This window comes from Gorilla gorilla, chromosome 14 (genome assembly GCF_029281585.2).
Source record: "Gorilla gorilla gorilla isolate KB3781 chromosome 14, NHGRI_mGorGor1-v2.1_pri, whole genome shotgun sequence".
Lineage (NCBI taxonomy): Eukaryota > Metazoa > Chordata > Mammalia > Primates > Hominidae > Gorilla > Gorilla gorilla.
Window position 1 is genome coordinate 41,728,016 of NC_073238.2, and position 14,484 is coordinate 41,742,499.

A 14,484-nucleotide genomic window follows, 5' to 3' on the forward strand; every position below is an offset into this window, starting at 1 on the left:
CCACAGCTCGGCCCAGAGCGGGACACCCTCAGTGACTGTGCCAAGGGGAGTAGGAATGGGAAACAAGGAAAAACCAAGCTTTCCTAAACCACTGCTGCACTCAATGGTGTGCCGAGGCTGGCTGGCATAGGCTGGCAAGCATCTTCACGAATCTAAATATTATATTTAGTAACTTCCCAGTTACTAAACATAGCCACTGTTGATAATTAAGTTTTATAAAGGTACACTGAAATAAGGTATATAAAAAACAAAGGTAAAATGCTCAAAGCTCATTACTTCCTAATTTGTTTTTTGCTGCATTGTATTACAATTTACGTTCTTGAGGTTACTTAGGCTACTGAAGGTGTATGGTAGGAATACTATAGAAAGGTGTATTACTGTGAATCTTTCCCCAACTCTGAGGTCAGTGATGCGTGTCAGTAGACTGAAATCAGCCATGGTGGGAATGTTTACCAGAACAAGGGCAAACACCACAAGCCAGGGCTTGATGGTTTAGTTGATTGCCTGGACTTAAGAAAGTGATGGAGAAAATGTTAATGATGCAGATTAAACTTAAAACTGTAATGTGCATAGCCATTACATTGCAGATTGCTTAAACATTGAAAATACTTTCTTCTAGCTTTTGAAAATACTATCTGATTTGGCAAAACAGTCACATCATTGATAAAGGACTGAAATTTTGACATAGTCTTTGTTATTTCACACTTTTTTTTTTGAGACGGAGTTTTGCTCTTGTTGGCCAGGCTGTAGTGCAATGGCGCGATGTTGGCTCACTGCAACCTCGGCCTCCCAGGTTCAAATAATTCTCCTGCCTTAGCCTCCCAAGTAGCTGGGATTACAGTTGCCCGCCACCACACCTGGCTAATTTTTGTATTTTTAGTAGAGTCGGGGTTTCACCATGTTGGCCAGGCTGGTCTCAAACTCCTGACTTCAAGTTATCCACCCTCTTCGGCCTCCCAAAGTGCTGAGATTACAGGCGCGAGCCACCACGCCTGGCATGTTTTTTTTTTTTTTTTTTAGACTAGTCAAGTGCAGGAGTGAGAAGGAGGAAAGTGTAGAATAAAGAGCTGGATCCGTAACTAACTATGAACTATCAGTTGAGATAACTCACTACCTTTCAACCACCCACTTTTGTCTTACTCTTAAACAAAATGACAACTAACATTTATGTTGGAACCGCACTTGTTCATCAATTGCAACTACAGTTTGGCTATGGATACAAGATTCAACAAAAATCAACTGAAAGCTAAATTTAGTGAGAGTCGGTTATACGGGATTTGTGATTAAGAGTATTGTATATTTAATTGTTTATTTATTTATAAGTTGCACATCACACATCTATATCAACATTTATAATAAACATATATTAAACACGCACACACACAGACACACTTTTTACCCCTGAAAGCTGGCTGCAAACATCTCTACTAGCACACCACTGCATACACTGGTGTAATGTAATTCCAGACTTCTAGGACTGGAGCCTGCAAAACTTTTTTGACAGCACCCTACTTTGACAAGCCAGAAACCTCATGGCCTACCTCCCTCATTCACTTTCCATATGGCGTAGGAAAAGGGATGCCCACATACATCTGGCAGAATCATATACATTTTTCATTTAGCAATAGCGGCATGTGTGGTTCATATTTGAACCTAGTGTGTTTATGTGTTCAAGTGTAGTTACCAGAACAGCATAGGCAGATGCTAGAATATACCATCACACACTAACCAGACAACACACAGCGAACTAAGTTGGCAATAAAGACACAAAACCAACTGTAAGTTATAATTCAAAAGCAAGAAAAGCAGCACTTATAAAGCATGACAACCTCAAGACAGCACTAATAGCAAATTGTTCCTCTTCCAAACTGCAGGAATTCCAACTATGCTGCATATGTGGGCCACAGAGCTAAGCTGTGCACAGCAGCCAGATCTCTGGGAAGGAACTGAAGTTAAACCCTTGGTAAATGCTAGTTCTGTGCTAGTTTTAGTGTGTGAATAATAAGCTGTACCGACTCCTAATGACTCACTTCTTAGGTCACAAATACTTAGGCTTATATAAAAATGAAAGTGTCTGGAACTGCCTGTCATTGACACAATAGGCATGCAAAAAGAACCTGAGTGATCTGCTTAGCAGGAGGTAGGCTGGACATTGGGTTAGCAGTACTGGCTCTAGAGAATTCTACCGCATCACTGATATCTTACACAGAACAGCTCTCTTCCTAGCTTGGGCTTCACTAAGGCCATTTCTAATCACCACCAAGTTTGATTTCAACTTTGAAGTCTATGCAATCCTTGTGCTAAATGAGATCCTTGCTGGTAGTTACTGGCACTGTCTGGCATATTTGTGGAAGCATTAACTCCTTGAGGTAGTCAATTAGTTGCTGCTGGAGCTAAGTCCACGACAGAATTTCTGCAGTCAGCTCTAGGCAGGCCCACCTCCTGCCACACTGCTCTCCAGGCACATGGAAGGGTTTCCCTCACCACCAGTTTACTCCTGGGGCCTAGCTCGGTCTCAGGCAGGAGAACACTCAGGAAGACAGCCATATATCACTCCACTCGAGGCTGCCTCTGGTCTGGAAATTGTGGGTCTGCTTCACCGTGTGCTGTAAAGAGCTTATCTTTCTGTTTATTTGTTTCTCCAGATCGAAACAGCATTGGCAGAGGGACAGAGCCAGCACCGGGACTGACCAGGAGCTGTTCCTCCTTCGCCTCATTTTAGAGTTGATTTGGGGGTTAAAGGTTACGCTTTTTGAGAGAGGTAGTAAAACATTAATTATGGGTAAAGTTCTTTCTCTCTTGCTCCATAGATTAACTGGCTGATCCTGTTTGCTCTATAAAGTGAACCATATTTGCTAAGGGTAATTTGAAATCGGCAGTGCAAATGGCCCCCTGACTTCCTCCTGCTGTTGGGCACTGTGCTGAGGTGAGTGCTGCAGGGCTCATGGTCATCAAGTCCCCCCAGTGGGACAAATGCTGCATATCTTGTGAGAACCACTGGATTACTAAGATGTTAGCAGCCCCATGGACTTCCCGGAGCCTGTCCCTCGTCAGGAAATGTGCCATCTAAGGCATGCACATCAGTTCACAGTGATGCACAGTAAAACCGAAAGCCAAGGGTCTGATTAACTGGCATCACTGAAGGCTCTGATTTTATTCCCGTCCTGGGTGACCTGGGAGCATCCTTCAGATTGTGAGTCTAGGGTATGATGGGTTTATTTGTTCATCACCGTCTTCCTCCGGTGTAGAGCAGGGTCTGGCATGGAGCAGGCGTTCCGTATTTGCTGAGCGAACACACAGATCGTATGACCTGCTCTACACCTGTTGCTTGCTGCCTCCACGTCACTTACGGTCTCACTGGGGAGACGTGAGTGTTACACGTGAGACCATGAGACAGCAGGAAAAGACTAGCAGAGCCAGGAGCTAAAACATGGGCAAGGCCAGCAGGTCCCGGCAGGAAGTCTGCGGGCTCTGAGGCCCTCGTGGGCACAGGGCTGAGGTTGGGCAGGCGCCTCCACGTCTGCTGGGCAAAGATCAGGTTGGCGCCGGGGTGGGAGGCTGGACAGGTGTGGAGGAGCAGGAAACACATTCCAGGTTTCCGTAAGGAAATGGGAAAAACCCGTTGTTTTAAAAATTGAACTGAATTCTTTTTTTTTTCTTTTTTTTTTTTTTGAGATGGAGTCTTGCTCTGTCACCAAGGCTGGAGTGCTGTGATGTGATCTCGGCTCACTGCAACCTCCACCCGCTGGAAAAATTGAACTGAATTCTGTCTTAACCAACTTCCAGGGCATGGCCAAAGTCATCTGTAGCAGAGTATCCCCATGGACTGGGTTTGGGGCTGTGACTTAGTGCCTGGAAACATTGGCACCAAGCTGAGGCTCTTATGGTTCCATTGTTCGTGGTCTTGAGACTTGGCCTTCATAAACACAGCTCAGCAAAGGCGTCGTTATTGGGCAGGCCACTGCAAACTTGCCCAAATCTGTGGAAGCACCTGGTGAATCCCGAGCACTCTCTAAGCAGAGTGAGAAGAACCCTGAAGTCATATTTTTGAAGTGTCTCTTATGAGTGTTGAAGATGGGGGCGTCTGCTGAGCTTATGCAGGAGGCTGTTTGCTTATTTGAGGGCTGAAGTTTGTATGAAGACTGGTGGTGCGTGTGTATCACCAGTCGTAGCCGAAGCAACTTGGGGAGGCTTTTCACGGTTGTTCAAGCTGTTTATAACAGCTGTGTATCCACAGGTGACACTAGTGCTTGGAGCAGCAGAGGAGCCATGCTTGGGCAGCAGCTGCTTTGCAATCCATGCACTGAAATTCTGTCCCCTGTGCTGGGTGGGGATGCTCCCTGTGGTGTCATTGAACTCAGTGTGTGTTGTTGCTGTTTGCAATGTGCTCAATGGCTCAGATGCAATGATGGATGCTTCCAGGAGAGGCAACATGAGTCCTTGAATCGTACAAATTGATATTCCACAGCCTCATGAAGTCATCTCTGCTGAATCAGGTTTCTCCCTGACGTGGAGGGTGTGGCCGCACAGCATTTGACAGCATGGAGAGAGCAATCAGACTAATTTCTTATTATGTTCTAACAATATAAAAATCCAAACTACATAATTGAGGCAAATAATAAATCTTTCTGGACCATGATTACCCAATTTGACTGTTTACTTTAATCAAATCACAAAATAATGATCAAATTTGGATTTGATTATGTGCCTATAAAGATAACCAAGAAGCAAATGTAAGTAACTGTCAGTCAAAGTCTTCTCAGACAATAGCTCGCATTACAACACGCCAATTACATTTTTATCAGGTAGTTAAGTTAATTACCTGTGGTAAATGTGTTAGTGGGACAAGTGTAGATTGCTGTAAACATTTGCTGACCACTTTAAAATGCTGCTGGACCATATGGGAGGATTCAAGGGTACAATAGCATGCAGATGTATTTACACCTGCTAATGCCATATAAAATCCAATAAAGTGTTCATGGTGAAACCTGTGTGTCTTTTTTTCCACCACAAGATGGCTCTGTGGTGGTTTCTTCTCAGAAACCACATGGGTGGCAGGACAAATTCATGGTTGTGAAGTAGCACACACACTCTGGGCAATGGTGTTGTCGAAACTGGACATTTGGTTTGAACCAGTGACTTCAGCCTCCCTTCCTTGCTGAGAGAAACCTCTCCTTCCCACCCTCTCCCCCAAGCACCCGGTGCCTTTGGCTTCCCTCTGTCGGAGGCTAAAACAGCATCTGGGCTGGCCATGGTGGTTCACACCTGTAATCTCAGCACTTTGGGAGGTGGGCGGATCACCTGAGGTCAGGAGTTCAAGACCAGCCTGGCCAATGTGGCGAAATCCCGTCTCTACTAAAAATACAGAAATTAGCCAGGCGTGGTGGCACGCGTCTGTAATCCCAGCTACTCAGGAGACTGAGGCAGGAGAGTCACTTGAATCCAGGAGGCGGAGGTTGCAGTGAGCCGCGATCACACCCCTGCACTCCAGCCGGGTGACAGAGTGAGACCCTGTCTCTCAAACAAAATAAAACAAAACCAACAACAAAAAAACCCCACCAGCATCTGGATCCTTCTGTGTTGGCAGGGACTTTGCCTATTTCGTTCATCACTGTCTTCCCAGTGCTTACAGCAGTGCCTGAAACTGCGCTTAGAAATTTGGGGTGTGCCAGTGGAGGCTGCAGTACCCATGGGAGTCAGTGTCAATTCCAGGTTGTATCCACCTCCATTTCAGGGTGCACTGCCTGAAATTCATTCCCTGCATGGAAGGGTGGTCAAGCTTTATATAATTTTAATATACAACTGCTTTCATTTGTCTATTTATATTAAGATAATTCCTTTCCAAAGTCCCCAACCCTGTGTAGTTCAAAACTTACTTTCAGTTGGGAATAAGTCAGCCTTATTCACATTTCTTCACCTACCATTCCCAGGCAGTACTGATTGCTGTCAGTTCTTTTTCTCAGGAAGTCTGTGGACTTATCTCAGGCTCTTCAAAATATTTTCTTTTTCTGCCAACCTAAAGCTTTCCACAATAGTTTTACTGCGCTTGACTGTTTGCAGTGCCTAGTATGTGTTAACTTATTCAATTCTCCCCATGGCTTCTTGCCTCTGCTCAATCAGTTACCATTCAATTTTTGCTTTCCAGCATCCAAAAATGTTATTGCTACAGTCTCTTGTCTCTGGTTCATTTGTCCTTCTGGGGTAATATGCTTTTTTGAAAAAGGACCTCACCATTACTTATTTGAGGGTTCAGAGGAAGCAGAAGTAAATGCTCATATTCAATCCAACATCTTTTATAAGGAGCACAAAGTGAGCCCTTTGCATGTAGTGTCATTGACTCATCACAATAATCCTGCACTGTTATTATCCTCATTTCCCAGATGAGGAAACTGAGGTGCTGAAAAGTTGAATAACTTGCCAAGACCCCACCGTCAGGAAGTGGGACAGAACTAGAATCCAATGCCAGGCAGTCTGACTCCAGCATTTATCATCTTTTCTCTAGAAAAGGGGAGGTGCTAGAAATAGAAAACTGACTGAAGGTCTGTTGAAGAAGTAGTTAGACCCCTAAGCACACTGCACACACATGCATGCATGCATACATACACACAGAGACACACGCTCTGTACGGATTCTCTTCTATTTACCATGTTAGTGAGGGGGGATCTTCTGCCCTAAACAGTATAAGATGGCTGAACACATGACACCCAGCACTGGGCTGATGAGATGACAACAGTTCATCAGTCACACACACTCACAGCCAGGGGAGGAGGACGCCACACACTGTGCAGGGCCACACAGCGGCTGCACTGGATGAACCAGTAGGGGCTGTGGGAGGAGGCTTTGTAGTAACAGGAGGGTGAGGTGCTCCCTGGTTTCCACGGGAGGATGTGATTGGTTTGTTTGAATAATTCCACAGACTGGCAAGGAGGTGAAGCCTGTTAGGTGGAGGATCAGGTGGAGTGCTGCTGGTCTGGCTGAGAGGGGAACTGGCCAGGTGGAGGAGATTTGTTGCTTGGGGGAGCATGTCTGGCCAGAGCAGGGAAACTCATAGTTAGGCCTTTGGGGCCCTGTGAGGCTCTAAGACATCACACAGCACATGACATTTTAGGTCTTACAACATGCAACAACACACACACAAATGCCCTCACTCCTCACTGTGGGTAATTTCACCTTTCTCTTTCCAGAAGAAGCTTGGAGATAGTTATACCCAATGAAGACATAAAAGCACCGGGTCTCTGGATTGATGGGAATGGTACAGTTGAGGCTACAGAAACTAAGGAAAAGTTTATACAACGAACAGGGCAACCCCCACTCTCCCCACAACTAGCAGCCAGCAGAACGCAATGTGCAGGGACTTGAGGGCTGTGACCACCCCAAGAGGAAAGCCCTACAGACACCAGGGCTGCCAATGAAACGGCCCAGCTCTTGGTCATCACTCATGAGTCCAGGGCTTCAATTAGTTTTTAATTAAATATGAGAAAGCAGCCAGGGATCTGTAGGGGAGGGAAAAAGGGCTTCCCTCCACTCTTTGGCTGGGCTACAAATAATTAAATGGACATAAGACAGATTATCAGGAGAAAAACCATGTTTAATTATGTACATATGCACAGCAGTCCCACAATATATGAGACTTGAAGAAGGGCCAGATGACCGAAGCTTATATCCCATCCTGAGCTACAGAAAGAAATAGGGCCTCAGGGCTTCTAGCAGGAGATGGCAACAAGGTATGGGAGGAAGAGGGGTGGAAATGCATGGTGAACAAAGGTTGTCTTGTGCAGATAAAAGGTCTTTCAGGTAATAAAAGTTGTCTGGTCTTTCAGGTAATAAAAATTGTCTGGAGCATCCCTCTTCCTGATACAGGTACTTTTTTGTTTTCACTTTTTAAAGGAAATTATGATATTATAAGAGACAGAAGTTTTTTTGTTTCTTTGTTTGTTTTTCTGAGACAGGTTCTTGCTCTGTCACCCAGGCTGGAGTGCTGTGGCGTGATCATAGCTTACTGCAGCCTCAACCTCTTGGGCTCAAATGATCCTCCCAACTCAGGCTCCTGAGTAGCTGGGACTACAGGTGTGTACCACCACGCCAGGCCTGATACAGATACTTTTACTAGATTTTCTTTCTAGATGTTACCTCCATTTACAAAAGGACAGCTTTTCAGAACTACTCCTGTATCTGCAGTTTCTCAGAATAATCAGCTCAAAACATGCCAAAGAAGTACATTTTTGCAGTGGTATCTTCTAATCTCCTGTGTATTTTGGGGTGGTATGTTCTGAGTCCCAGAAGATCACCAAATAGCTGAAGAATTCTCTGATGTAAGACAGGGACCAATATGAAGAGAATAATGCAAAGTGGAGGAAACAGATCATGTAGGGAGTTTCAAATTTCAAAATCACTACTATTAATATCCTCAAATAGATGAGAAGATAGCACATGCATAAAACAAGAACAGGATGCTATGAAAAAGTAACAAGCAGAGATTAAATTTAAAAATTTTAAATTTAAAACGTAGCAGAAATTTTAAAAAATAAAAATATGATAGAATATTTTAAAAACTTAATAAAAGGGTTAGAAAATAAAGCTGGAGGAATCTCCCAGAAAATAGAGCAAAAAAAGGAAAAAATAAAAAGAAATGAAACATTCTCTAATGAAAAGATGAGAACACTAGAGGATTAGAGGGCATCAACCAAGAAGTAATTCAAGAATATCTCCTAAAACTACAGGTATAGATTTCTAAATCATGAGAACCCACTTTGTACCCAGCTCAATGGATGAAATAGACCAAACCAAGACACATCATTGCACGTCATTGTGAAATTTCAGAACACTAAGTAGGAGAAGATCCTAAACATTTCCAGATTGCTCGAGGAAAAACAAAGCCAGTAGAGGCACATATAAAGGATCAGGAGTCAAAATGTTTTCAGACTTTCCAGCAGAATGCTGGAAGCTAGGTCGCAATGAAGCAATGCCTTCAAAATCCTGAGGAAACAATATTTCAAACTTAGAATTCTATAGTCAGTCAAGCAATCAATGAATTATGGGGGTAGACAGACAAAATACATTTTTATTTTATTTTTATTTATTTATTTATTTTTGAGACAAGGTCTCCATCACCAGGCTGGAGTGCAGTGGTGTGATCACGGCTCACTACAGCCTTGACCTCCCAGGCTCAGGTGATCCTCCCTCCTCAGCCTCCCAAGTAGCTGGGACTACAGATGGGTGCCATCGCACCCAGGTAATTTTTCTTTTTTTTTTTTTTTTTGGTAGAGAGGGGTTTTGCCACGTTGCCCAGGCTGGTCCCAAACTCCTAGGCTCAAGCGAACTGCCCACCTCGGCCTCCCAAAGCACGGGGATTATAGGCATGAGCCACTGCACCTTACCAAAAGTCATTTTTAGATATACAAGGTTTCCCAAATTTTCCTTCCTGTGTTTACTCCTCCCATCCTCAGGAAGCTACAGAGCATTCCATCAAGACAAAATGGTAAACCAGGAAAGACAAAGACTTGGGATCCAGGAAATAGGAGAGGGGCAAAGGGAAGCCCATGGAAAATGAGGAAAGGGGATCCCAGGATGAGGGCTCTGTAGCAGGTTCTGGGAGCTCCCAGTCCACATGGGAACAGGTCAGAAGTGCTCCAGGAAAGGCCAGGTGTGGTGGCTCATGCCTGTAATCCAAGCACTTTGGGAGGCTGAGACAGGCAGATCACTTGAAGTCAGGAGTTCAAGAAGTGCTCCAAGAGAAATTTCTCCCAAAGGTAAAATTGGTCAAATACCTGATGCGATATTGAGTTGCGATTCAGATAAGTTGAATTTGTGATAAATTTATAAGACACAAAAGAACAGATAAACAAACAAAAAAATAATTTTATTCTCTGGGTAAAATAAAATGTTTTTCAAGAAGGAAAGAGAAATCACCGTTTACCACCTACATAGCACTGATGTAATCATATTAGTACATATAAATACTGAAGACTGGTCTAACTAAAATTATGGCATAATCCCAGCAATATGATGTGGCAATTGAGAGCATAGACTCTGAAACCATACTGTTTATATTCAAATCTGTATCCACCACCTACTAGCTGTGTGACTGGGCCATTCGCTTAACCACTCGGTGACCCAGTTTCCTTATCTGTAACACGGGGATGATCACAGAACTTATTGTCTAGGGCTTGGGGCAGTATTGAGTGAATTAACACATGTAAAATGCCTAGAACAATGCCTGGAATGTAGTAAGTTCTATCTAAGAGTAACCTAATATTGTTTTGTTTTGTTTTGTTTTTTGTCTTTTTGAGACGGAGTCTCGCTCTGTTGGCCAGGCTGGAGTCCAATGGCACCATCTCCGCTCACTGCAACCTCCACCTCCTGGGTTCAAGTGATTCTCCTGCTTCAGCCTCTCGAGTAGCTGGGATTACAAGCATGTGCCACCACACCCAGCTAATTTTTGTATTTTTAGTAGAGACGGGGTTTCACCACGTTGGCCAGGATGGTATTGATCTCCTGACCTCATGATCTGCCCGCCACAGCCTCCCAAAGTGCTGGGATTACACGCGTGAGCCACTGAGCCTGGCCCCTAGTATTGTTTTATAATCATATTAGGAAAATGGAGAGAAAGAGGTGAGCTAAGGGTGGGGGTGAGGATGGAGGGTGGGAACTTAATTGTCTGTCATATTCCATAGAGGAAAATCAATAGAAATGCCTAAAACTGAAAAATCAGGAAGCAGCACTATAGGAATATTATTTAGAGATCTGAAGGAACATAGGGGGAAAAAAGCTAAAACGAATGTAGAATGAATGGTTGCTTCTGGAGAACAAGAAACTGAAGGGCATCCAGGGGATGATGGCACATTGTTTTTCACCATAAGCTTTACAAAATGATTTGACTCTGAGTTCCCCAGAAGCAGACCCTGAGATGCAGACTGGTGCGCAAGTGATTTACCAAGAAAGTGCTCCCAGGGGAAACTGGTAAGGGCGGGAGAAGCACATCCCAGACTGCACCAGACCCTGCTCCAGCTCCAGGCAAGGCTGCCAGGCTTTGTCACTCCCTCCAGCACCTCTGGAGGGCCAGGCACTGAGATGGAGAGGGCCAAGGGCACCAAGGGCCACAGGTGGAAAGTCTCCTGCACCCCAGGACACCCAGAAGGCTGGTGACATACCTCTGAGATGTAAGAGGATCTGAGAGGGTTTGAGTGGTGACCTCGAAATACCTAGGAGCCCTAAAATATAGTTCAGTATGCTGCAATTTGCATCTCCCAGCCAGACTTTTCCAGATTCGTACATCACATGGGATTGGCAATAAACCCAACTTGTTCAACCACAGGGGGTCCCAGAGATCTGTGCTGGTGGGTGCTAATGTGCAGCTTCCCAGGAAGATATACTTTGCTTTTCCAGGTACCCAACACTTTGTGTGCCTTCAAGCTTGAAGGAGAGGAATGATTGTGGGGTAGGGTTCTTTCCTGAACCCCCATATTCATTCCATGGAGACAGCCACTCACTACTTCTAGGTGGGCATTAATGTTATGAGTGGGCTACACTCTGGAGATTAATTCTTGTTGTTTATTGCCACTGCTATATAATTTATTCAAGTAAAAACAGTAGTGTTTCAGTAAAGTCAATTTTAGAACAATTATAATATTCAGAAAGTTTTTTTTTTTTTGCAAATACAGACAGCAACAAAAATAACTTTGAAAGAGAAAAACTGGCCCTTTAATTTTCTCCAGAGGACTATAACCTAAATTTCTTCCAGATTTACATGCTTTCATTTATTAAGCAAAATAAACTAAACAGAAGCTTAATTAAAAGTTTGTATGTGATATGAACAAAGCTCACATGAAGTCTGTCTTTACCAATCCTGCTATAAATGAGTGACCTCACACTCTAATGTTTTAAATACTTTTTACCACTAATATGGCACTGGCCCCAGTTGTCTCAATGCCTTTAATAGACAGCGAGGAGCTGGAAGGTTCTGTGGCACATGCCCTGAGCATCACCTTGGGGCTGGCACAGCATGCCACATGGAGATGCCCAAAAAACATCTGAAAGATGGCCGGGCACAGTGGTTCACGCCCATAATCCCACCACTTTGGGAGGCCGAGGTGGGCAAATCACCTGAGGTCAGGAATTTGAGACCAGCCTGGCCAACATGGCAAAACCCCATCTCTACTAAAAATACAAAAAATTAGCTGGGTGTGGTGGTGCGTGCCTGTAATCCCAGCTACTTGGGAGGCTGAGGCAGGAGAATCATTTGAACCTGGGAGGCAGAAGTTGCAGTGAGCCAAGATAGTGTCATTGCACTCCAGCCTGAGCCACAGAGCGAGACTCCATCTCAAAAAAACAAAACAAAACAAAACGAAAAAAACGGAAAGAACCAACCTGAAGCCCTCACATGCGGGTTTACTCCATTGTCACCGCTACCATAAGCAAATGTCTTTCTGTGGCAGTCGCTGAGGGAGGCGAAGTCACGGGTAAGACAACCACCTGCTTACGCACAGGATTCCTTGTCACAAACGATCCCACGGGAGGACAGGCTCCCTTTCAGAGGATCCTGGGTCACCCGCCTTTGGGATGCTGAAGGAGGGTACTGAGCTGGAAACAGTCACCAGCTCTAGGACTTAAACTGTGACAATGAAGACCAACTGAAAGATCTAAATTTTTTGAGTCTCACTCTGTCGCCCAGGCTGGAGTGCAGTGGCACGATCTCGGCTCACTGTAACCTCCGCCTGCCAAGTTCAAGCAATTCTCCAGCCTCAGCCTCCCAAGTAGCTGGGACTACAGGTGTGTGCCACCACGCCCGGCTAATTTCTTTCTTTCTTTCTTTCTTTCTTTCTTTCTTTCTTTCTTTCTTTCTTTCTTTCTTTCTTTCTTTCTTTCTTTCTTTCTTTATATTTTTAGGAGAGACGGGGTTTCACCATGCTGATCAGGCTGGTCTCAAACTCCTCACCTCGTGATCCACCCGCCTTGGCCTCCCAAAGTGCTGGGATTATACTTGTGAGCCACCGCCCCCGGCAAGATCTAAAATTTCACATCATGTTGTTGTCCCCGCTCTATCTCAGCTGCCCTAAGTTACTTTTGAAAATTTTTTTTTTCTGCGTGCCATGGCTCATGCCTGTAGTCCCAGCACTATGGGAGGCCAAGGTGGGAGGATCACTTGAACCCAGGAGTTTGAGATCAGCCTGAGGAACACAGTGTGACCCCATCTCCACAAAAACATTTAAAAGACAACCATGCAGCTGTAGTCCCAGCTACTGAGGAGGCTGAGGCAGGAGGATTGCTTGAACCTAGGAGTTCAAGGCTGCAGTGAGCCATGATCACTACTGTACTAGAGTCTGTCTTGAAAGAGGGGAGAAGGGAGAGGAGAAAGGAGAGGAAAGGGAAGGAAGGGTGAAAGAAAGATCCTTTGCTACTCACTTCAGGAGCAGGAATTCTGAACCTGGGGTCTGAAGTCCATGAAACTGCATGACATATGCTTTGCTTCTGTGTGTATATTCTGGGGAGACGGCCCTGGGATGGTCCTCCAGTTGTAGTGATACAGTGATGCAGTGTAAGGGTGACAAAGGAAGAGCTTTTGGTGTGCTGTATTTTTTTTCTACATTTGCTAAAGGAAACGCTCACATAATTCAGTGTCTTTAACCCTATCTCCATTGGGGAAAAGAATGACAAAAGGACTGCAAAGGAGAAAAGCTGAATAGAAACACTTCATCCCATCCCACTCCAGCTGCAAGTAGATGAGGGCATGTTCCCTTTTTCAATTCTTTTCTCCCTCTGGATGGGGAGGGGCAGCGCACAGTCAGGAGAAGTAGCAACTGTGCCTACATCTGCTCTAATCCCTATTTTTAGAAGAAGGAACATTTGAAACCAGCTGTTTTCTCTTCTCCATGGGTAAGAGAGTATTTATAGAAGTCCTGTTGAGATTCTGGGGCAAGTTTGTACCATCGCGTAAAGTAGAATAGTGGTTTTCCAGGATACACCCTGAAAGTTCTCAGACATGACCCCAGATGTCCCAAGGAGAACAGAAACCCTTCCTCTTCTATCTCTTCTCCATCCAGCCCTCCACTGCAAGAGAGATGGTTCCTATCTCTGAAGCTGGCCCCAGCGACAAGCAAGAAAGGACTGGACCAGCCTGTACTTTCCTCATCTCTTTTGTTTTATGTTGCTGTTGAGGTCAACATAGAGGCTGGAATCTCCTCAAAATGAACTGTTTTGAGCAAATATGAACAAACCCATTAGTTTGAAAGTTCGAAGAGGGAGAGAACTTGCATCAAGTTTTAAGTCTCCCCCTGCAGGGGCTGGAGGCCACCAGGCACCTGGTAGTCTGCGCTGAGAGCCTGGGCTTCCCCATCCTCTTCAGGAGGAGAGGAGAGATGGATGGATTCCACCCCTAAAGTAAGCCAAGGAGCCATCCAGAAATGGGGTGAGGGCTCCCTAAAGGTGACTGCTCACCTCTGCCAGGGGCATCTCTGGTGGCTCAGAGTAAAAAGCTGTCAGAGGAAA